The sequence below is a fragment of the Pseudorca crassidens genome, chromosome 16 (genome assembly GCF_039906515.1).
Source record: "Pseudorca crassidens isolate mPseCra1 chromosome 16, mPseCra1.hap1, whole genome shotgun sequence".
NCBI lineage: Eukaryota > Metazoa > Chordata > Mammalia > Artiodactyla > Delphinidae > Pseudorca > Pseudorca crassidens.
The window spans coordinates 24482712-24510262 of record NC_090311.1 but is presented as its reverse complement, the minus strand read 5'-3'; the positions used below and the strand labels follow the sequence as shown (position 1 = coordinate 24510262).

The 27551-nt window shown below is 39.4% G+C and overlaps 1 protein-coding gene across 1 annotated transcript in view; it reads left to right on the top strand.

Annotated features, from left to right (window-relative positions):
• CFAP58 (cilia and flagella associated protein 58) overlaps positions 1-27551 on the top strand; it is a 114993-nt gene that overhangs the window by 49793 nt on the left and 37649 nt on the right. The gene's annotated exons all lie outside the window — the stretch shown is intronic.

The following is a 27551-nucleotide window of genomic DNA, read 5'->3' as shown; positions in this document are numbered from 1 at the left end:
CCTATTTCGTGCACTCACACAGATGCTCCTGGGCTGCCTGGGTCCTAACTCCCCAGATGTGGGGAGAGAGCTCCTATACTTTGCTCCTGGCCAATATCCCTGATTTCTGAGGGCACTCCAGTGTGGGGAAAGCCTGTGATTCTCCCCGGTAATAAAATTAACCAGCACTTGGTAGAGAATTCTAGAATATAAGGCTACTTGTTCCCAGTAGTGTAACCATTTAACTTCAGTAGCTCCCTACGAAACTGAGTAATTCAGTGAAAGGAAGAGCATGGCTTCACTCTACAGCCAGCACAGAAACTGGCATGTAATTGGGCCAAAAGAATTCATTTATCCCCCTTCATTTTAGCTGCCCTCAGTCATAGTCTCAGGTTTCATCACTCTCATTCAATCCCCACACGGGGAAAGCATGACACCTCAATGTCCTCGGTCACCGTTTATCATGTACCAACAACAGTAGCTCCCTCTTTTGCCTGGGCCCTCCGTGTGGCTGGCCTCATGGAAGGTCTGTGTCTCTGTTCATTATTTTCTCTACAGTCAATGAAATCTGAACATGGGATGTGTGTTGGATGAAATTAAGAAATTAGTGTTGATTATATAAGGTGTAGTAGGAGTGTTAATGGTTATGTTTTGTAAAAAGAAAAAAAAAGCCTTTTTATAAGAGAGATGCATTGAAGTATTTACAGATGAAATGATACATAGTCTGGGGTTTATTTTAGAATTTTCCAGCAAAGAAATGAAGAAAGGGGGAAGGGATCGGAGACACATGGTTATGGAGATGGAGGATGGATGAAATAAAATTGGCAAAATGTTAAAAATAAAAGGCATGTTGAAAGGAGGATTGAAAGAGCTTAGCATTATGCTTAGAAAATAAATGACCAATTATTCTTATATTTCTAATTCCAAAGCCCATAATATTAACCATACATTGGGTTCATTCTGTTCTTTTTCTACCTGGTTAAGGTTGGTGCTCAGCTCATTAATGTTCAGCCTGCTTTTCTAATATAACTAAGCATTTACAGGTACAAAATGTCCTTGAAAAACTTTCATTTCTTCCCGCAGGTTTTGAAATGTGGTATTTTCATTTTCATCTAGTCCTAAATATTTTCTATTTTCAAAATTATTTCTATTTTGAGAGTAAGTCTTAAAAAATATCCACTGTTTCTCCTATGATAATTAAAAGTACAAATTTAAATTTCTAAAAATATAGGTATTTAAGTTATCTTTTAGTTATTGATTTCTCACTTTTTGCATTGTGATCTGTATTATACTGATTCTTTGAGACTTGTTTTGTGACCAGCTAAATAGTCAGTTTTAATTGATCTTTGCTATTGTTTTCTTTGTTTCTATTTCATTTATTTCTGCTCTGATATTTATGATTTCTTTCCTTCTGCTAACTTTGGATTTTGTTTGTTCTTCTTTCTCTAGTTCCTTTAGGTTTAAGGTTAGATTGTTGGAGATTTTTCTTGTTTCCTGAGGTAGGCTTGTATAGCTCTAAACTTCCCTCTTAGAACTGCTTTTGCTGCATCCCATAGGTTTTGGATCGTGGCGTTTTCATTGTCATTTGTCTCTAGGTATTTTTTGATTTCCTCTTTGATTTCTTCAGTGATCTCTTGGTTATTTAGTAATATATTGTTTAGCTTCCATGTGTTAGTGTTTTTTACGTTTTTTTCCCTGTAATTGATTTCTAATCTCATAGCACTGTGGTCAGAAAAGATGCTTGATATGATTTCAGTTTTCTTAAATTTACTGAGGCTTGATTTGTGACCCAAGATATGACTTATCCTGGAGAATGTTCCATGCGCACTTGAGAAGAAAGTGTAATCTGCTGTTTTTGGATGGAATGTCCTATAAATATCAGTAAACTGTATCTGGTCTGTTGTGTCATTTAAAGCTTGGGCTTCTTTATTAATTTTCTGTTTGGATGATCTGTCCATTGGTGTAAGTGAGGTGTTAAGGTCCCCCAGTATTACTCTGTTACTGTGGATTTCCTCTTTTATAGCTGTTAGCAGTTGCCTTATGTATTGAGGTGCTCCTATGTTGGGTGCATATATATTTATAATTGTTATATCTTCTTCTTGGATTGATCCCTTGATCATTATGTAGTGTCCTTCCTTGTCTCTTGTAACATTCTTTATTTTAAAGTCTATTTTATCTGATATGAGTATTGCTACTCCAGGTATCTTTTGACTTACATTTGCATGGAATATCTTTTTCCATCCCCTCACTTTCAGTCTGAATGTGTCCCTAGGTCTGAAGTGGGTCTCTTGTAGACAGCATATATATGGGTCTTGTTTTTATATCCATTCAGCAAGCCTGTGTCTTTTGGTTGGAGCATTTAATACATTCACATTTAAGGTAATTATCTATATGTATGCTCCTATGACCATTTTCTTAATTGTTTTGGGTTTGTTTTTGTAGGTCCTTTTCTTCTCTTGTGTTTCCCAGTTAGAGAAGTTCCTTTAGCATTTGTTGTAGAGCTGGTTTGGTGGTGCTGAATTCTCTTAGCTTTTGCTTGTCTGTAAAGCTTTTGATTTCTCTATGCAATCTGAATGAGATCCTTGCCGGGTAGAGTAATCTTGGTTGTAGGTTCTTCCCTTTCATCACTTTTTTTTTTTTTTTTTTCCCTTTCATCACTTTAAGTATATCATGCCACTCCCTTCTGGCTTGTAGAGTTTCTGCTGAGAAATCAGCTGTTAACCTTATGGGAGTTCCCTTGTATGTTATTTTTCGTTTTTCCCTTGCTGCTTTCCATAATTTTTCTTTGTCTTTAATTTTTGCCAATTTGATTACTATGTGTCTCAGTGTGTTTCTCCTTGGGTTTATCCTGTATGGGACTCTCTGAGCTTCCTGGACTTGGGTGGCTATTTCCTTTCCCATGTTAGGGAAGATTTTGACTATAATCTCTTCAAATATTTTCTCCGGTCCTTTCTCTCTCTCTTCTCCTTCTGGGACCTGTATCATGTGAATGTTGTTGTGTTTAATGTTGTCCCAGAGGTTTCTTAGGCTGTCTTCATTTCTTTTCATTCTTTTTTCTTTATTCTGTTCTGCAGCAGTGAATTCCACCATTCTGTCTTCTGGGTCACTTATCCGTTCTTCTGCCTTAGTTATTCTGCTATTGATTCCTTCTAGTGTAGTTTTCATTTCAGTTATTGTGTTGTTCATCTCCGTTTGTTTGTTCTTTAATCCTTCTAGATCTTTGTTAAACATTTCTTGCATCTTCTCGATCTTTGCCTCCATTCATTTTTCGAGGTCCTGGATCATCTTCACTATCATTATTCTGAATTCTTTTTCTGGAAGGTTGCCTATCTCCACTTCATTTAGTTGTTTTTCTGGGGTTTTATCTTGTTCCTTCATCTGGTACATAGCCCTCTGCCTTTTCATCTTGTCTGTCTTTCTGTGAATGTGGTTTTTGTTCCACAGGCTGCAGAATTGTAGTTCTTCTTGCTTCTGCTGATAGTCAGTTTTTATAACCAATGCCTAGGTGCTTGAAAAAGATATGTATTCTCCAAATGTTCAAGATTCGGGAGTCTATATGATGTTCATCAGACCAACCTTGTTAATTGCATTGTCCAAATCTATACCTTTCCTAATTTTTTTGTCTACCTAATTACAGAAAAAAAGTTTGGAGATTTGTCTATTTTTCCTTGTAGTTTTTGGCCTTAAGTACATTTTAGATTATGTTCACAAGGTGAGTAAAAGGTTATAGTTAACACTTCTTCCTGTTGAATTGTTCCTTTAATATTATGAAAGAACCCTCCTTAATCCTTAATGCTTTTACTTATAAAATTGTGTGATATTAATATAGCTTTACCAGTTTTTTTTGCATCATTTTTCTGTACTTTTAAACTTTTGGTGTCCTTATATTTCAATGAGTCTCTTGTAATAAAAAAAAAACCTAATCTGATATCTTTGTTTTTTGACTTGTGTGTTTAGTCTATTTATATTTATTGATAATTTTAGGGTTATTTCTACTTCTTATTTTCTATTTACCCTGATATATTTTTTTTAATGCTCAAAAATAGTGTGTTCCTGCTTTCTCTTGGACTGAGTTTTCTTTATTCCCTCTTTTTCCCTCCACCACTCACTTCTCTCTCCTCATTACTCCCTATTCTCCTTTTCCTGGTGTATTTATTTATTTTTGCTGAATAGTACCAGCGCTCAGTGTAATTCTGTCTCTCTCTGATTTCCTTAAAAATTTAACATGCATAGTTGACATCAGGTCTAAACAAATGTAAAGTTGATCAATATCCTTATCCTTCTTGCAAACAGTGCAGGGACTTGGAATGTTTTAACTCCAGTTACCTCCTACAGTCTTCCCAGTATTAGTCATCATCATCAGTATTTTATAGAGTCTATGAATTATTTATTCAGATTCACCAGAATATTTACCAGTTCCTTTGTTTTCTGTTTCTTCACCTCTCCAGTTTCTTACCTCTAGGTTCCATCTCCTTCTTCTTGAAGTGCATCCTTTCATAGTTCTTAAAATGACAAATTTTTCAATGACTAACACTCTCTTTTGCTTGTCTGAAAATGTATTTATTTTGGCCTTACTTGTAAATGGTTAAGTTGAAACCCTGTTTTCTACTTGTACTTTGAAGATGTTAGTCCTCTGTGTTAGCTTTTAATGATGCTATTGAGGAGTCTGCTGTCAGTCTAATTATTATTGCTCCTTTTTAAGTATCCTGCCCTTTCTTTGTTTGATTGTTAGAGTTTCTCTTTGTCCTTCATGTTCTGGAATTTCAGCACAATGCATTTGGTATGAATTTAGTTTTAATTACTATGCTTAGGACTCATTGTGTTTCCTGAACCTGAGGATTCCTGTTGTTAAAAAATAAAATTCAACTGAGTAAATTTTAAAGATATTATTGGATTTTTCCAACAATTCATGAATTGGGCAACATTCCATCTAGCAATTAGAAAGGAACTCTAAAGAGCTGTACAAAATGGAAAACTTTTATAGGCAGAAGGGGGCAGGACAAGGAAGTTACTAGCAAAGAGTGAGTTGTCTCAGGCAAGGTCACCTTCCTTTGGGGTACAGCAGGGGTCTGTCAGGCAGATTTCCTCACTGACCAGGAATGACCAGTGCTGACTGGGTAATTTCAAACTGACCAGTTGAGATTACATTTCTAGGAAAGGCTGAAATTGCAATTGGGTTAGGCATTAAGTCTCAGTTTGTTGATGTGGGCTTAACACAAGTGACTGCATTTTGGGCCTTTTGTCTCTTTTTTTAACACTGTGTCTTTGAATAATCTCTCCTTTATCTTTCTATTTTCACTCCTTCTGGAACTCTTATTAGATGTATGTTGGACTTTGTCCCATTCTTTTTTTCTTATCTACTGACCTCTTTGATATTTTTCTTCTCTTTATTTATTGTGTTACATTTTCTCAGCTTTATCTTCTTGTTCACTAAGTCTCTCTTGAGGTGTGCTTATCTGCTAATAGCCAATCCATCGAGATTTTATTTTCAATAATTTAATTTTTATTTTCTTTTTCACATATGACTGGTCTTTGTTGATAGTGTCTTGACCTTTTATGTTTTTATTCCTTTCTTTATGTCTTCAATTAATTGAAACATTTATTTTAGAGTCTTTATCTGATTGTTCTATTATTTGAAGGTCTTGGAGGTCTTTCCTATTGTTTACTGTGACTGCTGACTTTCATTCATGGTGGACTTTTTCCGTTTGTGTTGGATTTTGGATTATGAACTCATTTTCAGAAAGGCTTTATTTATGGAACTTGGAAATGGTCCAGGTTAAGGGTATGTCCTTTCATTTGTTTCTGTCGGATGCTGTAAGAGATATCACTTGCTTAGGATAATTGTTTATGTTAAATTCTCATTTTGGGGCTTTCTAGACTACCTGGTTGATGTATATTAGAACTCTAAACTCTTACGATAGAAGACCCATGGATACAAATTCTCAGGGTAGGCATTTTTTTCCCCATGCAGAACCCAGGAGAGAGAGTTGGATTTCCTTGTGGTCTTCCTGTCCCAGTGGGTGAATTTCTCTTTGTTGTCTCTTTACACTGAGGCTGTAACTCTTTTAAGTTCCTAACTTTATGTGGAGGAGTCTCAGTACTATCTACCCACTTCATGCAGGCTCAGTAACTCATCTTTTATCCTCTTATGGCCGTTAAACTCCAAGCCCCTTGTTCAGCGAGTCCAGCCATTTGTCCCAGTCACAGCCCCCAAGGGAGCGCTGCAGTTTCTCTTTACTGCTCTAATACGCAGTTCACCCTTTGATTTTGACATTTGAGGATCAAACTACTTGCAAACTCCATTTTGTGATTAAAAGGATGTGTTGTTTTGTTGAGCAAGTCTAATGCTTTGTGGACTTTAGTTTTCAGGTTATTTAGTATGCCATAATGCCATAAACAGAAATTTCTTGTTTATTCTAATCCGTAGTTTTCTCATCCATAAACTGGGACAATAAGTACCCACCCACAGAATTGAGTGGAAGTGCACATACAGGTTGATCAGAGTGTTTAGTTATCATTAACATTATGGTGATGATTGTTAATATTATTAACCAAAAAGCATTTTTTTCCAGGTCTCCAAAGTTTAATGTCCTGCTTCACTCCCCTTTGTCCAGTTTCTCATTTCACCTTTCTTTTGGATGGTTGGGCTGCCCTGGGTCTGCTGTGAGTTTTCTTCCAGAGCTTGCGCATCTGCTGACAAGCAAGCCTTGGTATCTTGGTGAAACACCGGGTGCTCCACGGGGTTTGACAGTTTCTCAATTTCATCTGTTTTATTAAATTATGAGAGAAGTTCTCTAAACTCACAACAGAACATTTTGCAATTAGGAAGATTTTTGGTGGAATTCTTAGTATCAGAACATTTTTAAAATGATTGTTTAATCTGTTACATGGTGCTGAAGAGCCCCTATCATTTCCCAGCAGCAGATGTAATGGAAGTTTATTTGCCCCCAATAGACTGTGAGTTCTTTGAGGAAAGGCACTTGTTAATTAATCCTTCTAACCCCAATGCCTGATACAGAACCAGGCATATAATAAGTGCTCAGTAAAGATGGACAGGCTCTTTGCCTGGGCAACTCCTGTTCACCCTTTAGACCTGAGACTAAATGCTCGCTCCTCAGGGGTCCCTCTTAGGTCTCTAGGTTAGGTTTCTTGGTACACGTTCCCATACCTTGACTTTGCTTTCCTACCACTGTCACACTTGTAATTAATGAAATACTTGCAATTGTGTGCTTAGTGACTTTCCTGCTAGACCATAAGCTTCACAAAGGCAGTTCCCATGTCTATCGCAATGATTATTTCATCCCTCGCAAATATTTATTTAGTGACTGATTAAATGTTGCAAGAACGGTGGTCCTTCAATAAGTGATGTGTCCCACAGTCATTTGAGCTCTGTCTTTGAGCTCTGAGAGGTTATGGGAATTATTGTTCCTGTTGCCTCTGCATTTGTGTTATTAACTTCTAACTTTGCAGGAGCCTGGAATTTACTGTGGTTTACAATGTTGTGTTAGTTTCTGCTATATAACAAAGTGAATCAGCTATATGTATACATATATCCCCATGTCCCCTCCCTCTTGTGTCTCCCTCCCACCCTCCCTATCCCACACGGAGCTGATCTCCCTGTGCTATGCGGCTGCTTCCCACTAGTTACCTATTTTACATTTGGTAGTGTATATGTGTCAATGCCACTCTCTCACTTTGTCCCAGCTTTCCCTCCCCGCCACCCCATGTCCTCAAGTCCATTCTCTATGTCTGTGTCTTTATTCCTGTCCTGCCCCTAGGTTCTTCAGAACCTTTTTTATTTTTTTTTTAGATTCCATATATATGTGTTAGCATACGGTATTTGTCTTTCTCTTTCTTACTTACTTCACTCTGTATGACAGACTGTAGGTCCTTCCGCCTCACTACAAATAACTCAATTTCATTTCTTTTTATGGCTGAGTAGTATGGAAAGCTGCTGCTTCTTGGCATCTGGGTCCTGCCCTTTCAAGGTGAACTTTCTCTTCTAATTTAATTTTATGACTGGATGCAAGTTGGTTTACTTAACTGTAAAATGGCTTGAATGATAAGAGGGTTTGGATGGATCTGTGCAAATTATTAGCTGTGCAGGGAGAGCAAACCTCATAGAGCACATTTTTAGATAATCCTTTGGTAGGATCTTCATTTTTCTTGATCTTCTGATTGTCTTACATTTATTGAATGTTTACAAAGGGTTAGACCTTGTTCTAAATGCTTTGTGTATGTATTATGTCATTTAATCATTGTCGCACCCCAATGAGATAAGAGCTATTATCTTTCCCTTCACAGGCAGGAAACATGAGGCACAGAAAAGTTTAGAGACTTGTCCCCAAGGCCATACATCTGGCATTTGGTGGAGTTTTGAGTCTAACTGTGGCAGTCTGGCTCCATGGAAAACTAGGTCACTGATTTGATTCATCTGCAGACCACACTGGTCATTAATGGGGAAAGGTCTCATTTCTCACTGCATCTAGAGCCTTGTCACTCTAAGCGTGGTCCTAGGACCAGTGGCATTGACATCACCTGACAGCTTTTTAGAAATGCAGAATCTCAGGACCTCCCCGGGCCTTAATAAATCATAACCAGCATTATAACAAAATGCCTAGGCATTCGGGATACTGGTTCAGACAGAGAAGCACTGAGGCCCCTTTCTTAGCTCCAAAGCAAGAGCCATGGTTCAGGAAGGAACCCCACGACTCTTGGTTACTACATGCATGGCCTTGCCTAGTTATCTAATCTTCTTATACTTTGGTCTCCTTCTCTGAAACTTGGAGCTCATCATCTTGTCAGCATCCTTTTGTTGTTGTGAAGATGAAGGGAAAGAACTGCATAGAGCACTTAGCAGATGCCAGGGGGCATGAGAATTGGCCAGTGCTCAAGAAATATTGTTATAGCTCCTCCTCCATATTTGTGGGTTCCATATCCATGGATTCAACCGACTGCAGATCAAAAATATTTTTAAAAATTCCAGAAAGTTCCAAAAAGCAAAAGTTGAATTTGCCACATGCTGGCAACTATTTATGTAGCATTCACATTGTATTAGGTGTTATAAGTAATCTAGAGACTAAAGTATACGGGAGGATGTGTGTAGGTTAGGTGCAAATACTGTGGCATTTTATATAAGGGAATTGAGCATCCGTGGATTTTGGTATCTGTGTGGGGTCCTGGAACCAACCTCCCATGGATACCGACGGATGACTGTATTTCTGGGTTGGAGCATACTAACCTGACACTTCGGTCCTCAGCTCTTGAATTCCAAGGACTGAGATTTGGGAGGAAACTGACAAATGAGTGCACCCAGGGTTTGAGGCATGTTTTAGGACCCCATAAACTCTTGAAGGCTACTGATGTTAGTATGAAAAGTCTAGAATGTTTCTTTGTTAATAGAGGCATGAGGATCCTTGATCCTGTTTGATAGTAGCCTGGATGCATTTGGCAGAAGCTGCGGAGAGTTTTGAAGAGTGGAGGAAAATGACAGTAACAGTTCACAATTACTGCCTGCTGCGAGCACGCCCAGCAACTCTGTGCTAAAACATTTTGCTTTCATTGTATCCATAGGAAACCCAGTTGAGGTTGAGGCTGTTATTGTTTCCATTTTACAGAGGAGGAAACTGAGGCTTGGAAACAAAACTTGCCCAAGATTTTATGGCTAAGAAATTTCAGAGCTACAATTATAAACCAGGGTTTAGTAAGCTATGGCCTGCAGTGGGCCATATCTGGCTCACCGCCTGTTTTTATATGGCCCACAGTAAGGATAGTATTTATATATTTAAGGGATTAGAAAAAAATCAAAAGAATAATATCTTGTGACATGTAAAAATGATATGAAATTCAAATTTCAGTGTCCACAAATCAAGCTTTCTTGGTGCACAGCCACGCTTATCCACTCATCTATTGTACATGACTCCTTTTATGTTGCAGCAGCAGAGTTGAGTAGTTGTGACAGAGACTGTGTGGCCCACAAAGTCCATAGGACTTACTGTCTGGCCTTTTATAGGAAGGGTTTCCTGCCTCCTCTTTGAAACCTTTGTCACTGAAATCCAGAACAGAACCTCTCACCACTGTTCTATGGTGCCTCCCCGTAAAGCCACTAAGCATCCCATTTCCATGACCACTTTCTCTCCCAAATTCCAAAGTAATTATAAAATTATTAATGCACTGCCTTAAGATATGGAAGGTGAATTCTAACATCATGTCCCAGTTGCTGGTGGTGTGATGGACACCAACCACAATTCTTGCCCATTGTGTTCGAGGATAGCTAAGTGACCATGCTCCCCAAACAGAGCTGAAGTGGTTGAAGATGTTCCCTCCCTAGAGAGACAGAGGGACTGAAAGGCACAGTGTAAGCTGAAGCTGTTGACTAGAAGCCCATCTGCAGGCTTTTGTTCTGGTCTAAAATCAAAGGGAAGAAGAATGAGGTGAGAGGGGGATTACCTCCTGGAGAGCCTTGCTGTCCTCACCAGAGAATATATAATGTGTTGGGACTGGTGGCGGTGGCTTCTTCCCCAGCATGTTCCTGGTGGGCTGCTGCTACCCTGCCACCTCTTCCAGGAATCCCAGAGGATTCCTGCTGTCCTGCACATGCTCTTCCATGTCAGGGAGGATGGAAGGAGCAATTGGAGATGGGTTGTTCAGAAAACAAGCTGCTAATGCTGGCCCGACACAGAGATGCACACACCTCCGTGTGGGCTGCCTGCGGGGCACCATATACCTCTATCCACCTGGTCTGTCTTAGTCAGCCTCAGTGTGAGCGCTTAGAGAGGGCGGCACCTCACTCATGATCTTAGAGCACCACAGCAACCATTAGTGTCTGATGGGCACATTATCAAAGTGCCTTCCAAGTACTGTATCTCAGTCGTTCCCAAATGTTCGACTGGGGATTGGGAAACTCTGTATGTTTCCAAACAAATATCCTTTGGTTTGTAATGAAAGAGCACAATGTGTAGCGTAAAGCCAATTTTACTTTTTAGTTTGGGGGCCTCTCTTTTTCCCTTGTCCTTCTTTCTTGCCTTTGGAGATGTAGGATGTTATTTTTTGAAATGGCATTCTCTTATTTTTTTGTGCATTCCTTTCTTTTTTTAAATTAATTTTTATTGGAGTATAGTTACTTTACAATGTTGTGTTAGTTTCTACTGTACAGCAAGATGAATCAGCTATACATATACACATATCCCCTCTGTTTTGGATTTCCTTCCCATTTAGGTCACCGCAGTGCGTTAAGTAGAGTTCCCTGTACTATACAGTATGTTCTCATTAGTTATCTATTTTATACATAGTATCAATAGTGTATCTATGTCAATCCCAATCTCCCAATTCCTCCCACCCCCCTCATTCCCCCTTGGTACCCATAGCATTCCCACAGCTGACTGGTGGGCTAGACCTTTGATTTGGTTAGGAAGGGTTTTGTTCATGTTATGTGATTTGAAACAAGTGGTTTTGAAAGGGGCTGTCTTGATCGACTTCCTTCTCCTCACCCCTATTTTCATCTCAGTATTGAGTTAGGGTTGAGGCATTTTAAAGTGTCAGAAATCCAGGGCAAAGCAGGCCTGATTCCAGAGGTTTCATTATCAAAGAACAGACAGACAGTAAGTCTGAGGTAGATACGGAGGCTCTTCCCTCTCCTCATGGGAACACCTTCTATACCCACGAGAAGAAAGGAACTTCTGCTCAACTTCCCACCCATTTCTCCAGCCCCTTCCAAGACTCCTTTCCCTCCCCACCCTCATCCCCCCAAGACCAGAAAGGGAGTCATTGCTCATCTGATTGGTCACAGCCTGAAACTTGGGCCACTGTTGCTGATGGGCCAGGTCATCATATGTTAAATAGCTCCTGCCCCTGTGCTGAAGCTCTCTTGCTCTTCCAGTTTCTGTGTCAGAGGTCAGCAGGCCAGGGCAAGATCCACCATGTCCACCGTCCACCCTAAATGCTCTGTGTCTTCGATTAGGTGGATAGGCCTCATTGGGTCTGTTCTGCCTGACCACTTAAGATATGAGAGAGAGAGAGAGAGAGAGAGAGAGAGAATGAAATCTCTTGGTCCCAACAATTATCCAGCCCAAGGGACAAGAGAAGCCTTTCATGGCAGGTGGTGTGGGTGATATCAGATAGAAAAGCATAGTGATTAAGAGCTCAGACTCTTGAGCAAATCAGATGTGTGAGCCCAAGGTTACTCAAAATACTGTGTGACCCCAACCAAGTTACTTTACTTCCCTAAGCCTCGGTTCTTGATTTGTAAAATACAGATTATAATAATACCTTTCATATGAGGTTTTTGTGTAGATTAATCAGGATCATTTGTATCAAGCACATAGCCTCATGCTTGCACTGAATGAGTGTTAGCTGCTATTATCATAGATTGCACATTGGATGTAGATTTTAGAAGGATTCCCAAACTAGTAGCTTATAAGTGGCTTAGTATAACAACTCAGCATTTCATAGGCAAACTCACTTTTGGGAATAATTACATAGACCCACACATTCTTAGGGAAGCCTCTCACGTTCTCTCTGTGGTGACTGGAGCATTAACTGGTGTGCTCATGAAATAGATTCTGAGATGACATTGGTATCAGATAGCTTTTGCTGTATAACAAACCAATCCAAAGTGTAGTGGCTTAAAACAAAGTCATTTATTAGATTTTGATCCTATCAGTTGGCAATTTAGGCTGGGCTCAGCCAGCCAGTTTTTCTGTTGGGCTTGTCTGGACTCACTTGTGTTTCTGCAGGCAGCTGGCAGGCTGCTAGGAGATGGTTGACTTAGACGGGATGTAATTCACACGTATGGTGCTTGTGCTGGCGCTTGGCTGGAGTGATGGGAGTGACAGACCGCATGTGTCCACTAGGCTAGCCCAGGTTTATTCTCCTGATGTCAGTCTCAGGGTTTCCAAGAGCAGCAAGAAAGGACAAGCCCTGACGTGCAAGTGCTTTTTGAGCCTCCGTTTGTGTCATGCTTGCTAATGTTCCATTGACCAAAGCAAGTAACATGGCCAAGCCCAGAGTGAATGTGGAAGAGGACTAAGATCGTGAGACATGCAGCCATTATTGCAACAGTAATACCACAGTCTCCTTTCTTCTGTGGATCTGAGGGGAAGTACTTTGCACTTAAGCATTCAAGTGGTATAAGATCTCTTTTTTTTAATCCTTTGTCAGATATGGTATTTTAATATGCTTGGCATCTGGTCGCTCTCCTTGGATTTTGTTGCTGACATGTTTTTCTTTTCTTTAATCTTTTATTCTCTTTATTTGGGAAATTATAGTTTGCTGCATAGTTCTTTTTATAGGAGAAACAGCTGTGATGTCATAACTGAGCACATTTCCTTAGGGTTATGCATTTATCCCCATGCATTTGGAAATATGACCCATAATCCACTTGTTTATTTCTATTTTGGTCTCTGACTTCATATTGAATAAGAGCAAATATGTGAAGCAAAAATATGTAAGTTGATAAATTAACCTTTTAAAAATGTTGTTTACTATTTTCTTTTGATTTCTAGTTTATTGAGCTCTAATAGATGAGGGAATGTTTAAAAAAATTCTTTCTTTTATAAGGGCCAGTTTGAATAGAGTTTCACAACGTGGGGTTTTGGTGTCAGAAACTATTCAAGTTTTTTTTTTTTTTTTGTGAGAGCAGTGTTTAAACAGGATATTTTTAATGCAAAAACAGATAGCAGTAATATGGCTAGTAACTGAAAATGGAACTAAATAGATTACTTAGAGTTCAAACAAAACATTCTCAATAAAGAATTTCTCAGTGGAACATTTAGGTTCTTATTGAATCTGTGCATAATTATATCTTACTCCCCAAACGAAACAGATTTCCAGTGATAAATGTTTCTGGACAGCAGCAAGATTCAATTCAGTTCATTTCAAGATGCAGATTTATTTGTGAAATTAGAAGAAAATAGTTGCCAGCGATAACCTGGGGGAGTCCTATTTTTAGCTGCTATGTTTCACCCAGAAATATCTCAGAGATAGAGGTGCTTCTCACAAGGATGAGAAAAAACTGCAGCTGGAGCAGAAATTAATTTGTATTTGTAGTTCAGACACCTACTGAATCCTTAATTTGGTTTTTTTTATGATTTTAGGGGAATTTATAGAATCGTTTAGATTGGAAGAAATCTCCAGTTGGTCATCAAGTTCCCTCTCCTTATAATGGCAGCACTGATTTTATTATCCTTAAAGCAGCTCTGATAGATCGGTGTCAAGTCTGGCTCATGTTTCATGCATTTAAAAATGTGTGTTCCCTACCCTGAGTATATTTAATGTGTAGGAGACAGGCCGGGAGCTGCCTATATGCCCAGGGGACCTCTTCTGAGTTCCTGACACACAGTCTTCTCTGGAACAGATGCCAGATATGTAGCGTATTAAGCATTATATTGATGCCATCAAATCCAGTTTGCTTCAGGCCTCTGACAGCTGGAAACGTTGTTCCCAATGTGTACAGGGACCCAGGTGTGCTCTCTGCTCTGACATAATAACAGAAGGTCATTCCATCTTGGATCCTTTTGTCCTACATACCTCCAGGGACCTGCCCTTTCCCCCCTACCTCACCCCACCCTGCCACCCCAGTTAAGAAAGCCTGCTTGGAAGACCAATTATGAACCAAAAGGTGTTTTGGGGTATCTCTAATATCTGCAGAAGTTTGTGAGACACAAAGAAATGCAAGATGTGATCCTTACCTGCAAGAAATTTGTATTTGAGAAGATTCCTGAGGTATATCTGGGAAGAAATGAGACTGGTCTCTGAGCAGTGTGTGAAAATCCAGATCATTACTTTATGGTTACACTTAGTGAAGGATACCCAATTATGCATAATCACTTATACTGGATACTGACAAAAGTGAGCGCCCAGTTATGCAGTATAGATGCTGTCTAGGACAGTATATAGTATGGTGTTTGCTGTTTAAAACAGCTGTAAGTGCCAAGGGGTAAGAGCAGGGGAGAGTAATAAGAACTGGCTCCCTCAAGGGCAAAGAAGATGTGATTGGGCTGGACTTTGGTGTGTTAAGGTGACTCATCCAGCCATTACCTAAAAATATGAGTTGAGGAAGGATGGGATAGTGGTTGAGAGTGCAGACCTAGTGTTTGAGTCCTCGTTTTACCAGTGGCTGACTTTGTGACCTTGGGTAAACAACTCACCCTCTCACAGCCCCAGTGACTCCAGTTGTAAAGTGGCGAGAGGAATAGTACCTGGTTGTTCATGCTGTCGTGAGGATGAAATGAGGTAACTTATTCAAACTGCCCACGACAGAGCTGGACATGCGGGGTGGTAAGAGCTCACTGCGTGTGATGTTGGTGCTTCTGGGGTGGAAGAGGCACTGTGGAGACACAAGGGTGGGGTAATGGAAGGAGTTCCCGAAGGAGGCATATTTGGAAACAAGTGCAAAGGGCACTTTAGGCCGAGGGAAGATGGAGAGTCAAAGTTCTGGGATAGGGGTGAGTACATTTGGGGTGTGGAGATGGGTCTGAATAGCAGGGATGCATAATTGGCTAATTTGTGTTGGGGAGTGCCTTGGATAAGTTGGGTGGGGACCAATTATATGGTCTTAGAGACCAAGTACCAGCATTAAACTTGCTCCAGCAGACAACTATGGACTCTAATCATGATAATGACCACAATTCTCATGGCAACAGTGATGGGTTTTGAATGCCTGTTGTATTATTGTGTGTCCAGTCCTATGATGGGTCCTGTATTTTATGTATTATTTTTAATCCTCACAATAATTCCTGTTGCTATGCATTAGGCCAATTTTACAAACAAGGAAACTGAGGCTCAGAGTGATCAAGCAATATGGTCAAGGTCACAGAGCTAACCAGTGGCAGACTTGGGGCTCAAACCCATTCAGTCTGGTGTGAGAGGTGAACCCCGTATTCTAGCCCAGGTTGGTTGGCCTGCCAGGCCTACTTTCTATAGGATATTAACCAGTCAGGGGTGTGACACAGTAAAAGTGATGAGAAGGAAAGACAGAAAGTCCCCAGTCAGGGACTGGGGCTGAAGGAGCCATTAAGAGATGGTTGTAATTTAGGCCCAGGTTACAGAGGATATTGGCAAGGGACAGGTACTAGGGTTGAGGAGAAAGGAGTAAATGCATGAAATCTTTAAAAGGATCAATTTATAGGACTTGGCAATTGAACGTCTGTGCAGGACAAAGGAGAAGAGTCAAAGGTGGCTTTCAGTTTTCCATCCTGTCAGTGACAACTGCCAGGTTGGTGCAGCAGATCACTGCCTTGGGGCCTGTTGACTACATCACACCCACCCTGCTCCTACTCTCCCACCATTTTCCCCCCTCCCCACCCACATACAGAGCTGCCCAGGCTGAAACTTGGACCATGAGACTCTAAATCTTGAACAGAAGGTGAAAATAAAACAGGAAAGAAACCCCATGTCACATAAGGGCTGCAGTTATCATTACAGAAAAATGAGGGACTCCAGTAATTCTTTCCTCCCCACTTTCACTCTTCCTAACTGTGCCTCTGGTGGGCACCGGCAGTTTGAGTGAAAGAAATCTTTCCCTCACTATGTAGTCCAGTTGGTTACTGCTGGCATATTGGGAAGCTGTTGATTTTTGCATGCTTATTTGTATCCAACCCACCACACTAAATAGCTTCTCAGTATATTTTCTGGGCTTTTTAGGTATATAATCATACCTTCTCTAAGAAGTGATGATTTTCTTCTTCCTTTCCAATAATTATTCAATTTGTTTTTGTTTCCTGACTCATCACTTTGTTTACAATATCGATATTTAAAAAAATTAGTTGGAGTAACAAAAATAATGTTGATTTTTTTGAGCATCTGTAGGAAGGATGGATTGTAATCAAGAGGCTAAAGATAGAGTGAATGGCCAGGAGGCTACTGCAGTAGAATCATGATGTTATGATGCCCAGGGAAATTGAAAGGAAGGTAATAGTCACAAGAGAAAATGGGCTGGCCTTGTTATTGTGGCCCGGGCACAAAAGATGACTTTCGGGCCTCAAATCCAAAGTTTGGTAATCTAGAAGTCACCGGGAACTTGACTCCGTTGTTAATAGAGTTTGAAGTTTACTGCAATCAATTCATCTGAAAAGAAGTGAGAAGATAGAAATTAATTAGAAGTCTCAGGTTATAAACTGCTCCAGGAATGTAGATTTAAAAGAAATTAGCCAGTATTTTAATTTTCTTCAATATTGCCATGGCCTGATTCTTAATCTACCTAGAGGCAAAACATCACATACTAATTACAATTTATAAGTGTTTTTGCCAGTTGACAAAGCCGTTTTCCATATATTGTCTCATTTGGTCTCCAACAACTCTGTGAGATAGATGACGAGAGAAGTATCTAACATTTGCCCAGCAAGTTACAGTTTGCAAAATCCTCCCACCTACGCGACCTCATTGAATACTCAACACTCACTGGTTTCTAATGTGCACCCAAAAGGTTTATCTAATGGTGGTTTTCTACGTGCAGACTTCTCTTTTCTGTCTTTGAAAATGAAATTCCCCACGGAGAATGTCCTTCCTTGCCTTGTCCACATGCTGAACCTCTCTTCATTTCTCAAAACCCTGTTCAAGGAGGACATTATCTTTGCTCCTTCGTCACAAGAGAGAGGTAATGGACAGAGGTGGAGTGGAGGGAAGCTGAGCAAAGGAGCTCAGGAAGGGAGGACCCAGCCCTGTGGCCCTTGGGGGAGGCATATGGAGAGGATGGTTGACAAGAAGTCCCCTTGGCAGTGCTGAGGGTTATGGAAACTTTGGTGTGGCCTTATCATCTTTGGCTTTCCCCCAAAGTAGAGGCAGTGGAGAAGGTTGTGTGAGGGTGTGTAGTGTGCTGTTTAGAGGATGCCATTTCATAAGCAAACACACATACATGCATCTAGAGGCTCCCATTCTGCAGCTCCTGTTACTTCCTTTGATTTTAGGAGAAGGAAAGGGAAAGCTCCTTTGATTGCTTGCAGGATCTTTCAGTGAAATGTGTCCAGTTTTTCAATGGAACTCAGAAGGCATCTCGTAGAGGCCGAGAGAGGAGAGAGTTTCAAAGAGGTGGGTAGGTCATCACTGTTGGCATCTTCCAAGAGTAGGACAGAGGGGAGGATGTGGCCACAAGGAAGCCGCCCACTGATGCCCTTTTAGAGTCCAGTTCTGCGAGGTTGTTGGGCACAGAAGCCTGGCCACCAGGGGCCCAGAGGGAAGAGACGGTGAGAGAATGGAGGAGGTAGACTTGGGTTACTTGTGTAAGACATTTGGCTGTGAAGGATTGGGGAAAATGTTTTTTAAAACATACATGTAAACTATTATAAAAAACTCAAAAACATACATATAAACTGTTACAAAAGATTCAAAGAATTTAGAAACATAGAATAAACCATGCAAGACCTCTGTCCCTTTTCGTTGCATCCCTGAGTGTAATGGAGTGACATGTGCTCTTTCAATCCTTGGTAAACATTTGAGAGAGAAAGGGTGAGATTAATGTGAATGTCAGGCATGAGTGCAGAGAGTAAGCCCAGAAGAAGGAGAGGAGGAGATTCAAGGTAGGCATGATATGTGTGTGTGTGTGTGGGGGGTGTAGTATGTGTGATTTTATGTGCGTGGGTGTATGTCTACATATGTTTATTCATCCACACGTACTGGGAGAGAGGATGAAGGTGTCCAGCTCATCATTCAACATGGACAGGAAGGAAGAGAGCCTTTATTAGCACTCATGTCTTATGATGAAGATTGGGGTCTCTTAAGACACCTCTGTGTGTTCAGATCAAGGCATCTGCTGAGAGGGAGTGTGACCAAGGTGAAATTGGAGTCCCGAGGAAGGAGGTCGGGAGAGGCTGCTGAGGAGGTGACATCTGGGTGTTCACAAGACATGAAAGTGAGGATTGCTGAGGAGAGGGAGGGAACATGTCACCGTGCACAGCTGGACTTAGTAATGGCCCCACTCCGCACATCCGTTCTGCAGTTCCCTCCAGCAGCACTGGTGGCCTGGGAGCTGAGAAACTGGACAGTCGGACAGAGGTCGTACTGAGAGTGTGCACGGCAGGCGTGACAGAAGGTTGAGGAGGAGGGAGTTGAGAGTGTAGAGGGCACTTGGAAGTATTTGACTGTGGGGCAGGAGTTGGGGAAGCAAAACAGTAAAGCCAGGAGGAGGCCAATGGGCTGAGTGGAGTGGGAAGGTTGAATGACTGTAGGTCCCAGGGAGGGCAGAGAGTGAAGGAGTGAGAGAAATAATAGGTTAGGAGTCTGCATTCAGAGAGGGGAACATGGAACTGGAGCATTTTAAAGCCTGCTCTTGGATTAATGGCATTCATATTAAACTGGCTATAGAATTTCAGGTATACTATTTCAACTGGATAACAGCAAAAAAAAAAAAAAAAAAGCCAGTGCCTATAGTGGTATATCAGACTCTATTTCCTGAATTTGTTTATGAAAATCTCCTTGTTATTGAAGCATCCCTTAGTGTCATTTCTGAAAATCATTATGTCTCCCAATGGTATGTATTTGGAGAAGTCTCGATTCGTCTTTAATGTAGACTATTACAGATGCTCTCTGACTTGTGAAATCCTTCCATTCTGCAAGGTCTGATACATCCTGAATTTATCCTAAGTAAAAAATGACTCAAGTACATTTTTGTACCACCCTTCACCTTTTCTTTATAAAATCTGATTTTTTCAGATGTTTACCTACTCATGTTGACCCTTAGAATAGCTTTGACTGGTTTGGACACGACACCAAATATAAACTTAATTTTTTTTCCCCACAGCCTTTCCTTTTTTCTGCCTGCTTGAGAGGGTTCTGGCTTTGCCCTCTCACTGTCAGGCCCTCCTCTGCACTTGGAGGGAGGTGTCTGTCCTGATCTGAGTAGTTCTCTTGGCTTTTGAGATACATAATCATTGTAACAGTGAAGGATGGATAGACGGGCAGCACATGAACGAAGTTTTTCTAGGAATTGTGAAGTCAAGGATGTGGGAATAGCTGCAGATTATGAGGGAAGGAGGATTTTAATAACTGATGTAGATAATATAGCCCCTTTATAGTAGTTGATACCAAGGAAGTACTGAAGTTAGTCTGAAATTACTTTTTTTAGTAGCTTTCTTTGACCATGGTCCTTCTCTGTGACTGGACCACATAGGTCTTAGTATCAATAGGGCTGCACTAGAATCATCACTTTCCAGTCAAGAATAGACCACAGTAAAAAGAGAGTAACCCCATGACCATTGAAATAACATGTGCTGATACAGTGATGATCCACGGGACAACAGAAACATTAGAAGACTGACAACAAAATGTCATTGTTATGGCTGTTGTTTTTCATGTTACCTTCTCACCTTATGGTCTTCTTTTGCAAATGAATCTATTTTGTATCACAAAACTTAATACAAAATTTTCCACTTCCTTAAAATTTTATTAAGTGCTTTGTAGAACAATTTGCGTAAGGTCTAATTTTCCAAGTTGGCGGCTGCGCAGCAGAATGACCTCATATTTTTTCATCTAGTTTCATGCCATTATTTATATAAAGATGTGGTTGATTTGCATTCAGATTAGGCAAATGTGAAAAGTGAGCATGTTATTTTCTTCTGTAATTTTAGATTTAAAACAACATTGTTTTTCTGTTTCATTGCTGTCCAGTAAAAATGTAATGTGAGCGATATCTGTAACTGTAAATTTTCTAGTAGTCCCAATAACAAGGGAAAATGAATCGGGTGAGATGAATTTTAATGGTGTGTATTGTTCACTCTTTATCCAAATATTTATCCACAATATCCTTTTAACATGAAATGAAGTTTAAAAGTTGTCAGTGTGATATTTTACATTTTGGGGATGCTATGTCTAGAGTATCAAGTATGTATTCCACATTTACAGCACGTATCAATTCAGACTACCCATATTTCAAGTGCTTGATAAGCCACATATGGCGAGTGACTGGCATAGATCTGTCTTACGGCCACGATTACTGGAATATCAGCTTGGCTGTTAAATTCTTTCTGATTTGCTGAGTATGTTTATATATTCTGAATTTGAGTGGCAGAGAATTATTTAGTCATTTAGATGAATTATTCATTCATTCTTTTCATTCATTCATTCACTCATTTTTGTTGATTCATTCATTCATTCGAGTCAAACTTTATATCCTAAATTTTAAGAAATATTGCACATGTTATAGAATGAAAGTGAATTTCTATATATTCTTGGAAGGTGGGGTAAGCCCCCCTTTTTTTCATTTGGGGAAAAATATTAACGCAGAAAAATAGAGTGTAATAAAACAAAAGAACTCACTACCCATCCAGAATGGTAAAGACTAATGTTTTGTCACATTTTTTAAAGAGGGTTATTATAAAAGGTTTATTACTCAAACAGTGAGGCTTTCTGGGGAGATAAGAGTGGCTGTCAAGGACATCCAAAAATCGCTTGAGAAAGAGCAGGGGCAGGAAACTTGGTTGGGGTTTTTATGGTGGTTGGTGGTGAGGCTGGGATGCGTGTTTGTTTTTGATTAAAAAATAGAGTAGATCTTTCAGATCGGGTAAATGCCTCTTTGTACCCCTTCAAAGTCTGATTTTTTTTCCCCTGCCTTTCCTAGAGGCAACAACTATCATGAATTTGATGTTTATTCCTTCAGTATGTTTTTATGCTTTTACTGCAAATGATGCATCTACAAACAACATAGAGAATTACTTATATTTATACACGTGGTAATATAGTACAGGTATTATTATTCATTTTGTTCTTTTTGCCCTACTCAGCATTATATATATATTCTTAACATCTTTATTGGAGTATAATTGCTTTACAATGGTGTGTTAGTTTCTGCTGTATAACAAAGTGAATCAGCTATACATATACATATATCCCCATATCTCCTCCCTCTTGCGTCTCCCTCCCACCCCTCTAGGTGGTCACAAAGCACCGAGCTGATCTCCCTGTGCTATGCGGCTGCTTCCCACTAGCTAGCTATTTTACATTTGGTAGTGCATATATATCCATGCCACTCTCTCCCTTTGTCCCAGATTACCCTTGCTCCTCCCTGTGTCCTCAAGTCCATTCTCTACGTCTGTGTCTTTATTCCTGTTCTGCCCCTGTCATACAGAGTGAAGTAAGTCAGAAAGAGAAAAACAAATACCATATGCTAACACATATACGTGGAATCTAAAAAAAAAAAAAAGGTTCTGAAGAATCAACGTTATATTTTGAGAAATATTCATGAAGATACACATAGATGCTACAGGTAATTCTGTTGTATATTTCACCATATTTATCTACTATATTTTTACTATGTTTATTTTTTTACAATGCATATTTAGTTTTCCCCCCAAACTTTCACTACTGTGAACCTATTTCAGTGGGTTTTCTTGCACAAGTCTCCTTGTACACATAGATGGACATCCCTCTAGATTATGTACCTAGAGGTTGGGGAAGAACTTTCTAAGTGTAATGTCAAAGGCAGAAATCACAAAAGAAAAGAGTGATAGCTTTGTCTACATAAAGAGTTTGAAACATCATCAGTATAGCAGAAAACACTTTAACAATGGAAGGGCAAAAAAAGAAAAAAAAACATTTGCAACAAATATGGCAGAGAAAGGATCAATATGTTTAGTATATAAAGAACTTTTACAAATCAATTTGGAAAAGATGATCACCTCAGTGAATAATTTGATAGAGACCATAAGCAAGTAATTCACAAAGGAAGAAATATGAATGGCTAATAAACATATAACAGTATGATTAACATTATTAGTAATCAGAGGAATGAAAATTAAAAGAATAACTATCCTTTTTCCTATCAGATTAGCGAAGTTGACAAAAGATTGATTATACCTAGTCCTACTGAGAATGTATGGGGTAATAGATACTTTTGTATACTGTAGGTGGAGTTTGAATTGATGTAAACTTTCTAGAAGTGACTTTGGTAGTATGTATTAAAGGTCTTATAATGTGCAAACTCTGACTCAGAATTTGTACTTTTTAAGAAATTAATTCAGAGAAAATAAGTCAGTTGTGTATAAATGTTGTACTGAACATGCTTATTGTAGTGTTATTTATACCATGTATAAATTTAAAGATGGACCAATGATGAATAATGTATCATGAACTGAAGAATACGATTAAATCAACCCAAGGTTAAACAACACTGTGATAACGCCAAGGATGCAGTTAGTTGGAAGAAATTGGAAAGTCCTCCTACGGAAGTTACTCCTAACAAGGTTGAGCAGGGTCTTGAAGGATGAGAAGGTGTTTGACCAAGGGTGGAGGTGGGAGTAGGGAAAGGGCTTTCTGGAGAAATGAGTGGCCGGTACAAAGGCAAGAAGGCTTAAAAGAGTCTGGTGGATCAGGGAGTGACAATGACTTAGCATGATGGGCTCACAGGAAACATGAAGGGGAGCAGAGTAAAGATGGAGTGCTCTCTACTCTGAGCCCATCCTGTGATGTCATGGATCTATTTTTGCTTGGAAGCTTTTTAGATTTAATCACAAAATCTAAGTTACTTGGAGTTATTTCAACTTGAGTATGTAATTCCATCAGAGTATTTCTTGTTTTAAAATTGAATTTGGCTTACGCAAAGCTATGCACTTTCTGAAGAATTTTCCAAGTTAGCAAGATTTCCCTGAGCTACCTCTCATTGGCGACGTTGCATGTTTTAGTAACTTCGTTGTGTAGGGTTTTTTATGTAGCAGTTATCACTGTCGATGAACAGCCACACAGCTGCTCTGTTCTCCCCTGATCCCTCACTCCCTCTGGTTTGGCTGAGAGTGGTGGAGGGAGTTTGACAACAGACTGGAAGAAGCCAAGAATGTGCTGCTCCAGGTCTGGAGTCACACTGGCCTGGGTTAGAATCCTGTCTCTATAATTCATAGGTGTGTGATCTTGTGCAGGTTACTTAGCCTCACTGAGCCTCAGTTTCCTCATCTGTGAAATGGAGTTGATATATGAGGACTACATGGATAATGTCTGTAAAGTGTTTTTCAGATCTTGTGGTATGTGCTCAATAAATGTTAGCTATTATAATTACTATTTTATGAATAATTGGAATCATCCTGCCTTTTCCTGTTAATCCCCAATGGATCATTCATATGATAGGCCTAATTAATTTTTTTATGGTTCTAGAATTTTCCTTGTATCTCCTACCTCAGTGAGAGAAAGCTGGAAGTTCGTTGTCTGACCTCTTTACCCCAGGCTTTAAGGAGAAGAGTATAGGAAGCCTTGGGATCTCCTTCTAATTTAGACAATTTAGACAGGGCCTGAGGAAGGAGCCACTTTTAGGACCAAAAAATATGTGCTTGATTAAAGCATCCCCCTAGGCTGTCTCTCTCTAGAACCCCAATATTCATGCAGCCTAGTTCAGCCACCCCTGAACAAATCACCAAGATGCAAGGGTCCCAGAGAGAGAGAGAGATCCAGGGGAAAGAAACATATGGACCCAGCCAGGCAGCCTTTGCAGATGAACCCCTTGAGCCCTTGGGAAATGATGGACCAATATTAGTTATGGAATCTCAGGGGCCTTCCTTTTTAGGGTTGTCTTTCTCTGATTCTTATGGTATCATTTGTGCCTGTCCAGAATTGCTCTTATCACAACACATTGTAGAGTCACTTCTCTGTCTCTCTCATTAGACTCTAAATCCCTTGAGAACCACACAGTCTACAAGGACGAGTATGGTCTTTTGGAATTAGGTTAGCTTCATAGCTGTAGCACTAGTGAGCTTGGTCACCTACTTAACCTATTTCCCCATCTGTAAAGTGAAGATCTCTACTCATTGAAAGAATTGTTATAAGGATTGGATATAATTTGTGAAAAGTGACTGGCATAGAGTAGTTGCTTAAAATGGTAGCTGGTGATGATGAGAACAATCACAGCAGCAGTGGTGATGTCACTGTAGTATAGCACAGTGCCTGGGGTATCCATGAGCACATGTTGAATGGATAGATAGACGAATGGTTGGGTGAATGGGTGTCAAACAAATGTATGTTTATTTATTTATTATTATTATTTTTAATATTTTAAATTGATTTACAATGTGTTTCAGATATACAGCAAAGTGATTCAGTTACACATATATATCTATCTACCTATCTATCTTTTTCAGATTCTTTTCCCTTATAGGTTATTACAAAATATTGAGTCTAGTTCTCTGTGCTACACAGTAGGTCCTTGTTGGTTGTTTATTTTATATATAGTAGTGTGTATATGTTAATCCCAAACTCCTAATTTATCCCTCTCCCTCCTTTCCCATTTGGTAACCATAAGTTTGTTTTCTGTGTCTGTGAGTCCATTACTGTTTTGTATGTAAGTTCATTTGTATCATGATTTTTTAGATTTCACATATAAGCAATATCATATGGTATTTGTCTTTCTCTGTCTGATTTACTTCACTTAGTATGATAATCTCTAGGTCCATCCATGTTGCTGAAAATGGCATCATTTTATTCTTTTTTATGGCTGAGTAATATTCCAGTGTGTGTGTGTGTGTGTGTGTGTGTGTCTGTGTGTGTGTGTGTCTGTGTCTGTGTGTATACACACCACATCTTTATCCATTCATCTGTCGATGGACATTTAGGTTGCTTCCATGTCTTGGCTATTGGAATTTACTTTTAAATAGACAAGTAAGCAATGAGTGGATTGGTTTCAACCCTTGTCCTTGTTGACCTCAACCATATTTGATACTGTCAAACACATTCTACACTTTCTTCTGCCTTTATCTCAGGGCTCACAAGCTTGCTGATTCTCCTCCCTTGCTGACTGTCCCTTCTCTCTTGTTTCTTGGCTCTTTTTCTTCTTTTCTTCTTCCCTAAATGGTAACCAATCTCCAAGGCATATCTTTGAATATTGCTTTTACTGCTTTCTCCCTTGAGGATCTTGTTCTTTATTAAGGCTTCAATTTTCACCTTTATGTAGATACAGTCCTAGTGGCTAATCTACACTCTCCTGTATTTGGATTCATATTTCTTAATACTTGTTGGTCAAAAGGATGTCCTATTGACTCACCCCTTAAAATTGAACTCGCCATCTTCCTGAAGCCAGCTCTGTCCTTGCCTTGTGTGTGCACGTTGATGGTGTGGCGGCTTTTCCAGGTACCAAGAGGCTTCAAATACCAGAGTCATGTCTGACTCCTCCATCCTCTTCCCACCATGTCAGTTGCTCAGTCATGTAAATTCCATCTCCACATGCTCTTGCATCTGTTTCTAACCTTATATTTTTGCTCCCAGCCACTATCTTGATTTAGGTTCTCATTTCTACTATCTTAGACCTGTGTTCTTCAAAGTGGAGCACTTAAGACAATCCACTGAGTGTTGGAAGAAAATATTAGAATTTATACATACATACATGCATACATATATATATATATATTAATCTCAGTCTTTAAAATGTTCTATTTTATATATATTCAATATCTTGTAAATAATTTATTAGAGTAGTACATATATACAATATATAAGAATATATTAATATTATTACTACAGTAATAATATATTATCCACCAAGAAACCCTCATTGGTTTCTACTGCCTGTTATGTTGAAAACAAATTCATCCGCCTGTTACTCAAGACACATGCAATCCTCCTTTCTAGTCTAGGAAGTCTGCAGTCTTCTGTGTTCTCACTCCTTACCTTTGTATCTTTGTTTGAATTTTTCTCTTCTTTTACTCTCCACTTGCTGTAAGAAGTAGTACATGTGTTACATAAGAGCAAAATGGATATATCTCAGTCTTTGAAATGTTCTATTTAATATAGGTTCAGATCTTGGTTCTTCCACTTTCTAGTTGTTTCATTTGGCTAAGGCACTGACACTTCAGAGCTGCGACGTCCTCTGGAAAACTGGAATAATAACCATCAGTTCTCAGGTTTGTTGTGATGAGTTATTGAAATAACACATGTGTTGAGCTTAGCATCATGCCTGGCACATCCATAATACCTGTTCTATAAATGAGAGCTGCTGCTACTGCTTCTGATACTCTTTTTCAAGTTTTCTTTTGTCCAGTTATCCCAAATTGTGAGATTGTGCAGGAAAGTGTATGTTGTCATAATATAAATATGTTCAATAATGAGCTTGACATTTATATGACTATTACTACTCAGACCTCCTAACCAGCATCATGTAACTGACTCCTGTCCATCTTGACATTGTTGGTCTCATTTTTCAGTAGGATTGTCCAATGTTATTAATACCCAACAGGAAGTGCAAATACAATGCAAAGCAGTTGTAAAGTGAAAATGCAAACTTTGCAAAAGATGTCAGGTCTCATGAAGTCAACACAAGTGATATTAGAAAAATGATGGAATCATATACAAAGGCAATGACAAATCAGCATCTGGTGGAAAAAGAGAAAATTGAACAAGTAAAGTATAGGTACCTCAAAAAAGAATGTTTTAAATATCAAAGGATTAAGAGGGAATTTGGGAGAAATTGATGAGGGCTTTGAATATTTCTGCTGAAGGAAGTCTTTTAAAAATAATTGGTCTGAGTACTTAACTAAGATACAAAAAGCATTAACCATGAAAGGAATTATGGGTAAATCTTACTACATTAAAATTAAGAATGCTCCTCAAAAAAAGTCAAAGAAAGCAAGTCACAAACTTTATATAGCTTTATCTATCAGAATATATAAAGAATT